Consider the following 15805-nt stretch of genomic DNA (forward strand, 5'->3'; position numbering starts at 1 on the left):
CTCGATCGGCTACAATGGCGAGCTCGAGGGCCTTCGCTCTGGTGCTCCTCCTCTGCGCCTTGTCCTGCCACGCCGCCGTCTCCTACGCGCCGGTGCCGGCCAAGGACGACTTCTTCGGATGCCTCGTGAAGGAGATACCGGCCCGCCTCCTCTACGCCAAGAGCTCGCCTGCCTTCCCCACCGTCCTGGCGCAGACCATCAGGAACTCGCGGTGGTCGTCGCCGCAGAACGTGAAGCCGCTCTACATCATCACCCCCACCAACGCCTCCCACATCCAGTCCGCGGTGGTGTGCGGACGCCGGCACAGCGTCCGCCTCCGCGTGCGGAGCGGCGGCCACGACTACGAGGGCCTGTCGTACCGGTCCGAGAAACCCGAGACGTTCGCCGTCGTCGACCTCAACAAGATGCGGGCAGTGTCGGTCGACGGCTACGCCCGCACGGCGTGGGTCGACTCTGGCGCGCAGCTCGGCGAGCTCTACTACGCCATCGCCAAGAACAGCCTCGTGCTCGCGTTCCCGGCCGGCGTTTGCCCGACCATCGGCGTCGGCGGTAACTGCAGGCGGCGGCTTCGGCATGCTGCTGCGCAAGTACGGCATCGCCGCCGAGAACGTCATCGACGTCAAGGTGGTCGACGCCAACGGCAAGCTGCTCGACAAGAGCTCCATGAGCGCAGACCACTTCTGGGCCGTCAGGGGCGGCGGCGGAGAGAGCTTCGGCATCGTGGTGTCGTGGCAGGTGAAGCTCCTGCCGGTGCCTCCTACCGTGACCGTGTTCAAGATCCCCAAGACAGTGAATCAAGGCGCCGTAGACCTCATCGACAAGTGGCAACTGGTCGCGCCGGCCCTTCCCGCCGACCTCATGATCCGCATCCTCGCTATGGGGGACACCGCGACGTTCGAGGCCATGTACCTGGGCACCTGCAAAACCCTGACGCCGCTGATGAGCAGCAAATTCCCCGAGCTTGGCATGAACTCCTCGCACTGCAACGAGATGCCCTGGATCAAGACCATCCCCTTCATCCACCTTGGCAAGCAGGCCACCCTGGTCGACCTCCTCAACCGGAACAACAGCTTCAAACCCTTCGCCGAATACAAGTCGGACTACGTCTACCAGCCCGTCCCCAAGCCTGTGTGGGCGCAGATCTTATACGGCTGGCTCGTGAAGCCCGGAGCGGGGATGATGGTCATGGACCCCTATGGCGCCACCATCAGCGCCACCCCCGAAGCGGCGACGCCGTTCCCTCACCGCAAGGGCGTCCTCTTCAACATCCAGTACGTTAGCTACTGGTTCGCCGAAGCAGGCGGCGCCGCGGCGCTGCAGTGGAGCAAGGACATGTACAAGTTCATGGAACCTTACGTGAGCAAGAACCCCAGGCAGGCATACGCCAACTACAGGGACATCGACCTCGGCAGGAACGAGGTGGTGAACGACATCTCAACCTACAACAGCGGCAAAATCTGGGGCGAGAAGTACTTCAAGGGCAACTTCCAAAGACTCGCCATTACCAAGGGCAAGGTTGATCCTCAGGACTACTTCAGGAACGAGCAGAGCATCCCGCCGCTGGTGGGGAAGTACTGATTGAGGCTCTTGTATGGACATTTGTAGTGCGTGGTTGGCGTTTCAAATACCCAAGCAGTAGAATAAGGATCGCGCATATGCTAATTAGTTGGAAGAGTTGCCTACCCTTAGGTGTTAGTTCTAATGGCGAAAATTAGCAAAGAATATAGGTGAAAGACATTTGTTTTTGAATCGGTCTAGGGCACATCTAGATGTGCTAGCTATTGCACATCTAAGTGACTCAATCAAATTAGAAAAAAAAAAGACAAAAAAAATGCTTGCATGAATCTTAGCATAAAATCAATGACATATGACTTAGATGTGCAATACTTAGAGCACATCTAGATGTGCTTTAGCAAAACTGTTTGCTTTTTGACAATCAATGTGGGGGATGGATGGGGGGGGGGGGGGGCTGGCTCGCCCACCTGAATGGTGTATTACTCAAAGGTTGCCGACACAGCGGGTTACAGAATTACAAGGGCATGAGAGATCTGCAGGAAGGTAGGAACGCCACGAGAAAGCATCCTCCATGTCACTCACAAACAGAGATCGGTGTGACCAAAGGTCTAGGTCTGAGATGATGAGTCTAAGGGTTATTACAGAATGTTGGTCGATGGACCTAAACAACATATCATTGCGAGCAGCCCAGATCTTCCAAAATGTGGTAAGCAGCACCAAAGGCCACGACTTGGTGGGCAGGTAGGTCTGAAGATCGGCATCCTAAAGCTCAGATACATCACTTGTCAATGGAGTAATGCCCACCCGCTGCCAGACTCGAGCATCTAGAGGGAATAAGATGAACAACAATGTTGATGGCACCGAGGGGAGAGATTGTTGGTGATGATGTGCTTGTGAGCCAGGTTGGCCCTAGTGTTGAGCCCATTTTTGAAGAGTAACCAGGCAAACACTTTTAGCTTCCTTGGTACATGAGCCCGCCAAATGAGAGGAGCGATTAGGACAAGTCCGGGCCTGCTCATGAGCACGTTGTATGCTTGCTTGGTGGAGAAGTTATGGCCCCCAACAAGGAATCCTTTGGTCTTCAGACGTAGTCGGCAAGAAATCCTGCAAAACAACCAAAAGCGAAACAAGTTCTTGCTCGGCAGCAAGTGTAAGACAATTTCTCAGGTTAGAATCCAAACCGAAACGCATAATATTGGCCACTCGAACTAGTTGTACCAGAGAATGGGAGAAGATGTGTGGGTAAGTGGTGGCGAGTGGTGAAGAAGTCAACCAAGTGTCGAGCCAAAAGTAAGTGTTTGAGGCGCAGTTTGTAAGAACAAAAGTAATATTTTGCAGGGTTGGCATTTGGTGTGATATGGTTCTACATAGAAAGGTGGTGTGGGAAAAGGGAGACACGAGGGTGTTAGGGTGCTGCAGACTTAGCCAGTCTAGCCGGGGGGAAGAAGTAGACAGGGTTTTAACATCAAGCTTCATAAGTAGACAGTTGTTCTGAACATGCTAGTTTTTCATACCTAAACCACCAATTTTTTTGGGCAAGCAAACATTGTTCCAAGCGATTAGGCACTGAGCTCCAGAGCAAAATTCCTCTCCAACCCAAAAGAAGTCTCTGCGCAGGGCATCAATAATTTTTAAAAGCTTTTTGGGAATTTGAAACATAGACATATAGTAAGTGAGAAACGAGTCAAGGTACAACCGAGATGAGGATAAGTCGATCACCCTTATCAAGTAGTTTAGCACGCCACCTAGATAAAAATTTCTTACATCGCTCAACTATGGGCAGTAATGAAGGTGTTGGAAGGAGGTTATAGAGGTGAGAGAGGTAGGCCTAGGTAGGTTTGCGGGAAGGAAGCGATAACAACCCATGGCGTTGGATATGGCAGTAGCCACATATGGGTCAGTATGGACAGTGGTCAACGTAGTTTTTGATAAGTTAATTGTATGTCTCGTGGCAAGAGAAAATTTGTTTACAATGACTCTGAGGGAGGATGCAGCGGCCGCAGTTGCGGCCGCAATTGTCATCGGCATACCGTAGCATGGTGGGAGGGAGATGAGAGAAGGTGGGGTGGTGAAGGTTTAGAAGATCTTGAGATTGTAGGATGAGCTGTTGAAGAAGATCATCGATTATTATGGAAAGGTAGGGAGATAATGGGTCACTCTGTCTAAGGCCATTCCGGCAGGTAATCCAGTTTCTAGGTGTGCCTTTTAGGAGGATCGCTGTTTTCCCAATGCACAAAATGTTAGAGACCCAGCCACGGAAGGTAGCAGAGAAGCCTCTAGCTTTGAGAATTTTGTCAAGCGCAATCCAAGAGACAAAATCAAAGGCTTTATGAAAGTATAACTTAAAGACCATAGTTGGTTTTTCTAGGAGTGCCAAGTTCTAATTAGGTCAGCCGCGAAGATGAAGTTTTCAACAATGTTTTGGCCTGAAATGACGCTTGCTTGGTTGCCATGAACCAACTAAGTGTTGGGATCTACGGTAGGATGCGTCGACTGCAAATTAAAAATTCCTACCCGCAGAACATCAAGGAACATGCTAACAGAGATGGATCCCGGATCATTACCACTAGACGCGCAGTGCCGTGCAGCGGAAGCAGAGTTGGGGAAGCGCATTTGCGGGGTTCGTCTCCTCCTCGTCCAATCTCCCTCGAATAGCCGGTCATCGGATCCCACGTACTGGTTCGCCAGAACGGCGTAAGTGCACCGCATCTAACGATATCCGCGCATGCAGGAAGAACACCGTGCGATGAACTGCTAGGTTCGATCACACAGTTGGCGGCGAGTGGAGGTGGCTAGTTGCAACACATGCAAAGCCTAGTTTCGGTGCCGAAGTGATCAACCGAATAAGTGTGCTGCACACCACTATATATAGGCATCCGTCGTGGGCTCAACTCTTGGGCCTCGCACGGGTCCTAAAGCCCAAAGTATGTTCGGCCTCGATCCGAGTCCGAGTAGGATCACATCTAACTCGTGGAGTCGGATCAGGCCTCACAGGTTCCTTCTCTTAAGCACATGACCCCTTAGGTTCAAGTCGGCTTGGTCGCAGGTCGGATCACCTCCGACCTGCTCGGCTGGTAGCGGTCTCTAGCAAGGCGGGCCAACCACCAAGTAGACAATGAAGCCGGCTGGCGAACCTGTACAACATTTCACACTTTTGTTCCCTTTGCACACGATATATGTTGTCGGGCTCAAGGCGAGTCTGTCATCCTTGTGCTAGCCGGACCTCTTTCTCGTTCCAGTGACGCATGAGGGAGAGGCATGAGATAACATACTTTGTCTACTTGGATCATATGCACTTATAATTGTACCCCTAGCAAGCATCCGCAACTACTAAAGATCATTAAGGCCGTGAAAACCAACCATAGCATTAAGTATCAAGTCCTCTTTATCCCATACGCAACAACCCACCTACTCGGGTTTAAGCTTCTGTCACTCTCGCAACCCACCATAAGCGAATCATGAACGTATTGCAACACCCTACAACGGGGACCCTCAAGTTTGCACGAGATGGAGGACACTGTAGGACAACACCATAAATAAAACATACAATCATACCAACCAAGATCACGATTAACCCACAGGACAAAACGGATCTACTCAAACATCATAGGATAACCATATATCATTGGGAAATAATATATGGAGTTGAGCACCATGTTTAAGTAGAGATTACAACGGGGAGAAGGGTGTTACAATGCTGCATAGAGGGGGAGAAAGTTGGCGTTGACGGTAGCAAGATTATTGATGTAGATCGCTGTCACGATCCTTGCCCCGGCGGCAACGCGGCGCCACCGGGAGAGAGGGGGAGAGAGCCCCCCTCCTTCTTCTTCTTCCTTGGCCTCCCCCCTAGATGGGAGAAGAGTTCCCCCTCTGGTCCACGGCCTCCATGGCGGCGGAGGGGCGGGAGCCCCTCCGAGATTGGATCTCCCTCTCTGTTCTCTTCTATTTCAGGTTCCCCAGATCTGGCCCTTCACAGTTTCTTAAATTCCCGAAGATCCGTAACTCTGATTGCGATGAAATTTTTACACAATTTTTTCCATAAATTATCTTTCTTGCACTAGAAGAAGGGCCCCAACCGCCTTACGAGGAGGGCATAAGACAACTTGGCGCGCCCTGGTGTATCTTGGGGGCTGTGGGCCCCCGTTTGCATTGATTCCACCTCCCAAAAATCACATATATTCCAAAATAATTCTCCGTAAATTTTTATCGCGTTTGGACTTTGTTTGATATGGATTTTCTGTGAAACAAAAAACATGCAACAAACAGGAACCGGCTCTGGGCACTGGTTTAATTGGTTAGTCCAATAAGTCATATAAAGAGTTGCCAACAATATGTGAAAGTGGTATAATATTGGAATGAAACAATAATTTTTTTAGATACGACGGAGACGTATCAGCATCCCTAAGCTTAATTCCTGCTCGTCCTCGAGTAGTTAAATGATAAAAAAGATAATTTTTGATGTGGAATGCTACCTAGCATAAACTTGATCATATATCTAATCATGGCATGAATATTAAGACATAACTGATTCAAAGCAACAGTCTATAATTTGACATAAAAACATAAATACTCAGGCATCCCAACAAACAATCATGTCTATCAAAATATCAACGCTAAAGAAAGCTATCCCTACAAAATCATATAGTCTTGTCATGCTCTGTCTTCTTAACACAAAGTATTTATCATGCACAATCCCGATGACAATCCGAGCAATTGGTTCATACTTTTTAACGTGCTTCAGCTTTTTCAACCCTCACGCAATACATGAGCGCGAGCCATGGATTAGCACTATGGGTGGAATAGAGTATGATGATAGGGGTAAATATAGAGAAGAGAAAAAGGTAAGAAAGTCTCACATCGACGCGGCTAAGCAACAGGCTATAGAGATGCCCATCAATTGATATCAACGTGAGGAGTAGGGATTACCATGCAACGAATGCACTAGGAGCTATAAGTGTATGAAAGCTCAATATGAAAATTAAGTGGGTGTGTATCTAATCCTATAATGAAAAATTCCCATTAGTATATGGAAGTGACAACATAGGAGACTCTCCATATGAAAAACATGGTGCTACTTTGAAGCACAAGTGTCGAACTAGCATGCCCCTTCTATCTTTGTTTTTTTTTCTTTTTTCTTTTTTCCTTTTTTCTTTTTTTCTCTCTCATTGTCCGGAGCCTCATCCCGACTTGTGGGGGAATCATAGTCTCCATCATCCTTTCGTCGCTGGGGCAGTGCACTAAAAATGAATAATGATGATCATCACACTTCTATTTACTTATAACTCAAAAGAAATAAAAATTACAACTCGATACCTATAACAAATATGACTCTATATGAATGCCTCTGGCAGTGTACCAGGATGTGCAATGATCTAGCACAACATGTATAAAAAAGATGAACGGTGGCTGAGCCACAACTACTATGTCAGCTATAGGATCATGCAAAGCAATATGATAATGAGTGCTCAAGTCATCAAAATGGAAGCGGTGGAAGTTGCATGTCAATATATCTCGGAATGGTTATGGAAAGGCCATAATAGGTAAGTATGGTGGCTGTTTTGAGGAAGATATAATAAGGCTTATGTGTAATAGAGCGTATCATATCACGGGGTTTGGATGCACCTGCGAAGTTTGCACCGACTCTCGAGGTGAGAAAGGGCAATGCATGGTACCGTAGAGGCTAGCAAATTGCGGAAAGGTAAGAGTGCGTATAATCCATGGACTCACATCAGTCATAAAGAACTCATATACTTATTGCAAAAGTTTATTAGCCCTCGAAGCAAAGTACTACTACGCATGCCCCTAGGGGGATAGATTGGTAGGAAAAGACCATCGCTCGTCCCCGACCGCCACTCATAAGGAAGACAATCAATAATAAATCATGCTCCAACGTCATAGCATAATGAGAGACTATACATGCATGCTTCAGGAATCACAAGCCTTAACACCAATATTCTTACTAACCACAACCGTTTACTATTACCTCCCACATATTCCATCTCTATATCGCAAAACTATTGCAAGGAATCAAAATACCATATTCAGTGATCCACAAGTTTTATGTAGGATTTTATGACTAACCATGCAAATGACTAATTCATGTTGATTCTCTAAATAGATATACATGAAGCACGAGAGTTTAATTCTTTCTACAAAATACTATGCTCTAATAAATGTAAGTGAAGCAGAAGAGCATTCTTCAAATAACGGTTTTCTATGTGAAGAGAAACAGGCAATCCAAACTTCAAATGATATAAGTGAAGCACATGAAGCATTCTATAAATCCATACTCAAATGATATAAGTGAAGTGCAATGAGCATTCTACAAATCAACCATGGACTATCTCATACCAGGATGGTGCATAAAATAAAAGTAAAAACTAAACAGAAAAGACGCTCCAAGATTTACACATATCACTCGAACGAAACGAAGACGAAAACATACCGATACTTGTTGAAGAAAGATGGGAAGCCTTTCAGGGCATCCCCAAGCTTAGACGCTTGTGTCTCCTTGAATATTTACTTGGGGAGCCTTGGGCATCCCCAAGCTTGAGCTCTTGCCTCTCCTCCTTCTCCTCATATCGAGACCTCCTCGATCTTTGATCACTTCATCCACACAAAACTCAACAGAAAGCTCGGTAAGATCCGTTAGTATAATAGAGCAAATCAGTACTCTAAGTACTGTTGCAAACCAATTCATATTTTGTTTTTGCATTGTAGCTACTTTATTATAACTTTTCCATGCCTTATACCACCGATAGGGTCGATAGTTTCATCAAAACAAGCAAAACACTGCATCAAAAACAGAATTTATCTTAAATATGACAGTCTGTAGTAATATGAGCATTCACCGTACTTCTGGTACTCCAAAAATTCTAAAAAAATACGAAAAAATAAACAATTTGTAAAGCAAGACTTTGCAAGAAGTTTCATAAATTTTTGACGTTCCAGTAAAAAATGTAAAATCGCGCACTACAGTCAAAGTTTTTGTTTTTGCACCGCACATACCAACAAGCAATCTACTCATCCTAAAGGCAAATCTTGGCACATTATTTTTATAACACAATGGAATTATACAAGGGGATAATCATTTTTGTGAGAATCTTCATGAAAAATTCTACATTGTTTCCATGAGCATCAACACAAGTGTTCAAGGTCGACCCTCACTTCTCCAATGCATAACTTCCAATCGCTTCTCTTTTGTGAAAAAGCATTTAAGTTCCCCTCTATATTTTTTGTTTTTAAACTTTATAAATAACTCAAAAGAATAAAATGGCTCTCTAAAACTTTCAGGTTGTCTCCCTGGCAGCGCTTTCTTTAAAGCCATTAAGCTAGGCATAAAGTGCTCAAGTAATGAATCCACCCGGATCCCAAGGTATATAAAAGTTTTAATTAACAATGATTTGGCATTTAGTAGTGAGCACAAAGCAACATATATCATGCAATGACAAAGTCTAACTATATTCCTATGCATCGGCATGTCATAAAAGAACAAGTCATGCACATCAAGTAAAGGCCAATGCATAGTATAAGCAATTTGTTGCAATTCTATCTTGTTGGAAACATAGAGAGGCGGAGATGTAGTTCCTCTCTCATAATAATTGCAAGTAGGAGCAGCAAGCACATGCATATTACATTCATCAAAATCATCATGTGTAGTGGTAGAACGCAACCCATCAATGTAATCCTTAATAAGAACAAACTTCTCCGATATAGTGTAATTTGGAGAATTCAAAAAGATAATAGGACTACCATGTGTGGGTGCAATAGCAACAATTTAATTCTTAATATAAGGTCCTATAGCAAGTTCATCTCCATAAGCATAATTCATATTGGCATCTTGGCCACAAGCATAGCAAGCACCAAGTTCATCAAAAAGGGATATTTCCAATGAATCAACACGATCATAGCAATTATCATAGCATTCATCCTTTGGTAAGCACGAATGAACATTAAATAATGTATGAGTTGGAGGGTTACTCTCATTAGAAGGTTGGCATGGGTAGCTAATCCGCTCTTCCTCCTTTTGTTCTTCACTCTCTTCATCATCTTTTTCATCCAATGAGCTCATAGTTTCATCAATTTCTTCTTCCATAGACTCCTGCAAAATATTAGTCTCTTCTCGGACAGCGGAGATTTTCTCAATGAATTCATCAATATCGGAATTGTATTTATAATTATCATAGAAATATTTAAGGATGGCAAAATTTTCAGGTCTATAAACATCATCATCAAAAGCTTCATACTTTAAAAACAAAGATTCAATTTCATAAGCACCCTTAAAAGCAACAAATTCTTCTATTCTTTCCACATCATAATAATCATATCTACCAGAAAAAGGTCTTGATAACCCACAAGTGTAGGGGATCATTTGTAGCCTTCTTCGATAAATAAGAGTGTCGAACCCAACGAGGAGCTAAACGTAGAACAAATATTCCCTCAAGTTCTATCGACCACCGATACAACTCTACGCACACTTGACGTTTGCTTTACCTTAAACAAGTATGAAACTATTTTGCAAGAATAAAACTATGAGTACTTTGCGAGAATAAAACTACGAATAAACTGCAAGGTAATAAAAGTGGATAGCTTTTGTCAACAATTAAGTCATTTGTCCCTTGTCAATCGATAACAAGTACCGGTAATCATTCTTGCAATTCTATATGACGGAGAGGCATGAGCTAACATACTTTCTCTACTTGGATCATTTGCACTTATGATTGGACCCCTAGCAAGCATCTGCAACTACTAAAGATCATTAAGGTCATGAAACCCAACCATTGCATTAAGTATCAGGTCCTCTTTATCTCATACACAACAACCCACCTACTCGGGTTTAAGGTTCTGTCACTCTCGCAACCCACCATAAGCGAATTATGAACGTATTGCTACACCCTACAGCGGGGGCCCCTCATGTTTGCGCGAGACGGACGGCACCGTAGGACAACACCATAAATAAAATATAAAATTGTACCAACCAAGATCACGATTAACCCACATGACAAAATGGATCTACTCAAGCATCATAGGATAACCATAGATCATTTGGAAATAATATATGGAGTTGAGCACCATGTTTAAGTAGAGATTACAGCGGGGAGAAGGGGTGTTACACCACTGCATAGAGGGGGAGAAAGTTGGTGTTGACTGTAGCAAGATTGTTGATGTAGATCGCCGTCATGATCCTTGCCCCGGCAGCACTCCGGCGCCACCGGGAGAGAGAGGGGGAGAGAGCCCCCTCCTTCTTCTTCTTACTTGGCCTCCCCCTAGATGAGAGGAGAGTTCCCCCTCTGGTCCATGGCCTCCATGACGGCGGAGGGGCGGTAGCCCCTTCGAGATTGGATCTCCCTCTCTGTTCTCTTCTGTTTCGCGTTCCCCATATCCAGCCCTTCACAGTTTCTTAAACTCCCGGAGATCCGTAACTCTAATTGTGATGAAATTTTTACATGATTTTTTTCCATAAATTATCTTTCTTGCACTAGAAGAAGGGCCCCAACCACCTTACGAGGAGGGCATAAGACACCTTGGCGCGCCCTGGTGTATCTTGGGGGCCGTGGGCCCTCGTTTGTGTTGATTCCACCTCCCAAAAATCGCATATATTCCAAAATAATTCTCCATAAATTTCTGTCGCTTTTGGACTTTGTTTGATATGGATTTTCCGTGAAACAAAAAACATGCAACAAACAGGAACCGGCACTCGGCACTGTTTGATAGGTTAATCCAATAAATCATATAAAGAGTTGCCAACAATATGTGAAAGTTGTATAATATTGGAATGAAACAATAAATTTCTTTAGATACGACGGAGACGTATCAGCATCCCTAAGCTTAATTCCTGCTCGTCCTGGAGTAGGTAAATGATAAAAAAGATAATTTTTGATGTGGAATGCTACCTAGCATAAACTTGATCATATATCTAATCATGGCATGAATATTAAGGCATAAGTGATTCAAAGCAATAGTCTATAATTTGACATAAAGACATCAATACTCAGGCATCTCAACAAACAATCATGTCTTTCAAAATATCAATGCTAAAGAAAGCTATCCCTACAAAATCATATAGTCTTGTCATGCTCTGTCTTCTTAACACAAAGTATTTATCATGCACAATCCCGATGACAAGCCGAGCAATTGGTTCATACTTTTTAACGCGCTTCAGCTTTTTCAACCCTCACGCAATACATGAGCGCGAGCCATGGATTAGCACTATGGGTGGAATAGAGTATGATGATAGGGGTAAATATTGAGAAGACAAAAAAGTAAGAAAGTATCACATCGACGCGGCTAACCAACAGGCTATGGAGATGCCCATCAATTGATATCAACGTGAGGAGTAGGGATTGCCATGCAACGAGTGCACTAGGAGCTATAAGTGTATGAAAGCTCAAAATGAAAACTAAGTGGGTGTCTATCTAATCCTATAATGAAAAATTTCCACTAGTATATGGAAGTGACAACAGAGGAAACTCTCCATATGAAAAACATGGTGCTACTTTGAGGCACAAGTGTGGAACTAGCATGCCCCTTCTATCTTTGTTTTTTTTCCTTTTTTTCTTTTTTTCTCTCTCATTGTCCGGAGCCTCATCCCGACTTGTGGGGGAATCATAGTCTCCATCATCCTTTCGTCACTGGGGCAGTGCTCTAAAAATGAATAATGATGATCATCACACTTCTGTTTACTTATAACTCAAAAGAAATAAAAATTACAACTCGATACCTATAACAAATATGACTCTATATGAATGCCTCTGGCAGTGTACCAGGATGTGCAATGATCTAGCGCAACATGTATAAAAAAGATGAACGGTGGCTGAGCCACAACTACTATGTCAGCTATATGATCATGCAAAGCAATATGACAATGAATGCTCAAGTCATCAAAATGGAAGCGGTGGAAGTTGAATGTCAATATATCTCGGAATGGTTATGGATTGGCCATAATAGGTAGGTATGGTGGCTGTTTTGAGGAAGATATAATAAGGCTTATGTGTAATAGAGCGTATCATATCACGGGGTTTGGATGCACCTGCGAAGTTTGCACCGACTTTCGAGGTGAGAAAGGGCAATGCACGGTACCGTAGAGGCTAGCAAATTGCGGAAAGGTAAGTGTGAGTATAATCCATGGACTCACATTAGTCATAAAGAACTCATATACTTATTGCAAAATTTTATTAGCCCTCGAAGCAAAGTACTACTACGCATGCCCCTAGGGGGACAGATTGGTAGGAAAAGACCATCGCTCGTCCTCAACTGCCACTCATAAGGAAGACAATCAATAATAAATCATGCTCCAACGTCATAGTATAATGAGAGACTATACATGCATGCTTCAGGAATCACAAGCCTTAACACCAATATTCTTACTAACCACAACCGTTTACTAGTACCTCCCACATATTCCGTCTCTATGTCGCAAAGCTATTGCAAGGAATCAAACATACCATAATCAGTGATCCACAAGTTTAATGTAGGATTTTATGACTAACCATGCAAATGACCAATTCATGTTGATTCTCTAAATAGTTATACATGAAGCACGAGAGTTTAATTCTTTCTACAAAATACTATGCTCTAATAAATGTAAGTGAAGCAAAAGAGCATTCTTCAAATAATGGTTTTCTATGTGGAGAGAAACAGGCAATCCAAACTTCAAATGATATAAGTGAAGCACATGAAGCATTCTATAAATCCATACTAAAAAGATATAAGTGACGTGCAATGAGCATTCTACAAATCAACCATGGACTATCTCATACCAGCATGGTGCATAAAATAAAAGTAAAAACTAAACACAAAAGACGCTCCAAGATTTACACATATTACCCGAACGAAACGAAGACGAAAACATACCGATACTTGTTGAAGAAAGATGGGATGCCTTTCGGGGCATCCCCAAGATTAGACGCTTGGGTCTCCTTGAATATTTACTTGGGGTGCCTTGGGTATCCCCAAGCTTGAGCTCTTGCCTCTCCTCCTTCTCCTCATATCGAGACCTCCTCGATCTTTGATCATTTGATCCACACAAAATCAACAGAAAGCTCGGTAAGATCCGTTAGTATAATAGAGCAAATCAGTACTCTAAGTACTGTTGCAAACCAATTCATATTTTGTTTTTGCATTGTAGCTACTATATTATAACTTTTCCATGCCTTATACCACCGATAGGATCGATAGTTTCATCAAAACAAGCAAAACAATGCATCAAAAACAGAATTTGTCTTAAATAGGACAGTCTGTAGTAATATGAACATTCACTATACTTCTGGTACTCCAAAAATTCTAAAAAAATTACGAAAAATAAACAATTTGTAAATCAAGAGTTTGCAAGAAGTTTCATAAACTTTCAACGTTCCAGTAAAGAATGTAAAATCGTGGACTACAGTCAAAGTTTTTGTTTTTGCACCGCACATACCAACAAGCAATCTACTCATCCTAAAGGCAAATCTTGGCACATTATTTTTATAACACAATGTAATTATTCAAGGGGATAATTTTTTTTTTGAGAATCTTCATGAAAAATTCTACATTGTTTCCATGAGCATCAACACAAGTGTTCAAGGTCGACCCTCAGTTCTCCAATGCATAACTTGCAATCGCTTCTCTTTTGTGAAAAAGTATTTAAGTTCCCCTCTATATTTTTTTGTTTCTAAACTTTATAAAAGCACTCAGCAGAATAAAATGACTCTCTAAAACTTTTAGGTTGTCTCCCTGGCAGCGCTTTCTTTAAAGCCATTAAGCTAGGCATAAAGTGCTCAAGTAATGAATCCACCCGGATCCCAAGGTATATCAAAGTTTTAATTAACAATGATTTGGCATTTAGTAGTGAACACAAAGCAACATATATCATGCAATGACAAAGTCTAACTATATTCCTACGCATCGGCATGTCATAAAAGAACAAGTCATGCACATCAAGTAAAGGCCAATGCATAGTATAAGCAATTTGTTGCAATTCTATCATGTTGGAAACATAGGGAGGCGGAGATGTAGTTCCTATCTCATAATAATTGCAAGTAGGAGCAGCAAGCACATGCATATTACATTCATCCAAATCATCATGTGTAGTGGTAGAACGCAACCCATCAATGTAATCCTTAATAAGAACAAACTTCTCCGATATAGTGTAATTTGGAGAATTCAAAAAGATAATAGGACTATCATGTGTGGGTGCAATAGCAACAATTTAATTCTTAACATAAGGTCCTGTAGCAAGTTCATCTCCATAAACATAATTCATATTGGCATCTTGGCCACAAGCATAGCAAGCACCAAGTTCATCAAAAAGGGATATTTCCAATGAATCAACGCGATCATAGCAATTATCATAGCATTCATCCTTTGATAAGCATGAATGAACATTAAATAATGTATGAGTTGGAGCGTTACTCTCATTATAAGGTGGGCATGGGTAGCTAATCCGCTCTTCCTCCTTTTGTTCTTCACTCTCTTCATCATCTTTTTCATCCAATGAGCTCATAGTTTCATCAATTTCTTCTTCCATAGACTCCTGCAAAATATTAGTCTCTTCTCGGACAGCGGATATTTTCTCAGTGAATTCATCAATATCGGAATTGTATTTATAATTATCATAGCAATATTTAAGGATGGCAAAATTTTCAGGTCTATAAACATCATCATCAAAAGCTTCATACTTTAAAAACAAAGATTCAATTTCATAAGCACCCTTAAAAGCAACAAATTCTTCTATTCTTTCCACATCATAATAATCATATCTACCGGAAAAAGGTCTTGATAACCCACAAGTGTAGGGGATCATTTGTAGCCTTCTTCAATAAATAAGAGTGTCGAACCCAACGAGGAGCTAAACGTAGAACAAATATTCCCTCAAGTTCTATCGACCACCGATACAACTCTACGCACACTTGACATTTGCTTTACCTTAAACAAGTATGAAACTATTTTGCAAGAATAAAACTATGAGTACTTTGCGAGAATAAAACTACGAATAAATTGCAAGGTAATAAAAGTGGATAGCTTTTGTCAACAATTAAGTCATTTGTTAGTCAATCGATAACAAGTACCGGTAATCATTCTTGCAATTCTATATGACAGAGAGGCATGAGCTAACATACTTTCTCTACTTGGATCATATGCACTTATGATTGGACCCCTAGCAAGCATCCGCAACTACTAAATATCATTAACGTCATGAAACCCAACCATTGCATTAAGTATCACGTCCTCTTTATCTCATGCACAACAACCCACCTACTCGGGTTTAAGGTTCTGTCACTCTCGCAACCCACCATAAGCGAATTATGAACGT

General features: G+C 42.7%; 1 pseudogene; it reads left to right on the top strand.

Moving 5' to 3' along the window:
- Positions 1–1723, top strand: LOC123169834 (berberine bridge enzyme-like Cyn d 4; annotated as a pseudogene).
- Positions 1724–15805: the final 14082 nt, after the last annotated feature.

This window comes from Triticum aestivum, chromosome 7D, assembly GCF_018294505.1.
Source record: "Triticum aestivum cultivar Chinese Spring chromosome 7D, IWGSC CS RefSeq v2.1, whole genome shotgun sequence".
Lineage (NCBI taxonomy): Eukaryota > Viridiplantae > Streptophyta > Magnoliopsida > Poales > Poaceae > Triticum > Triticum aestivum.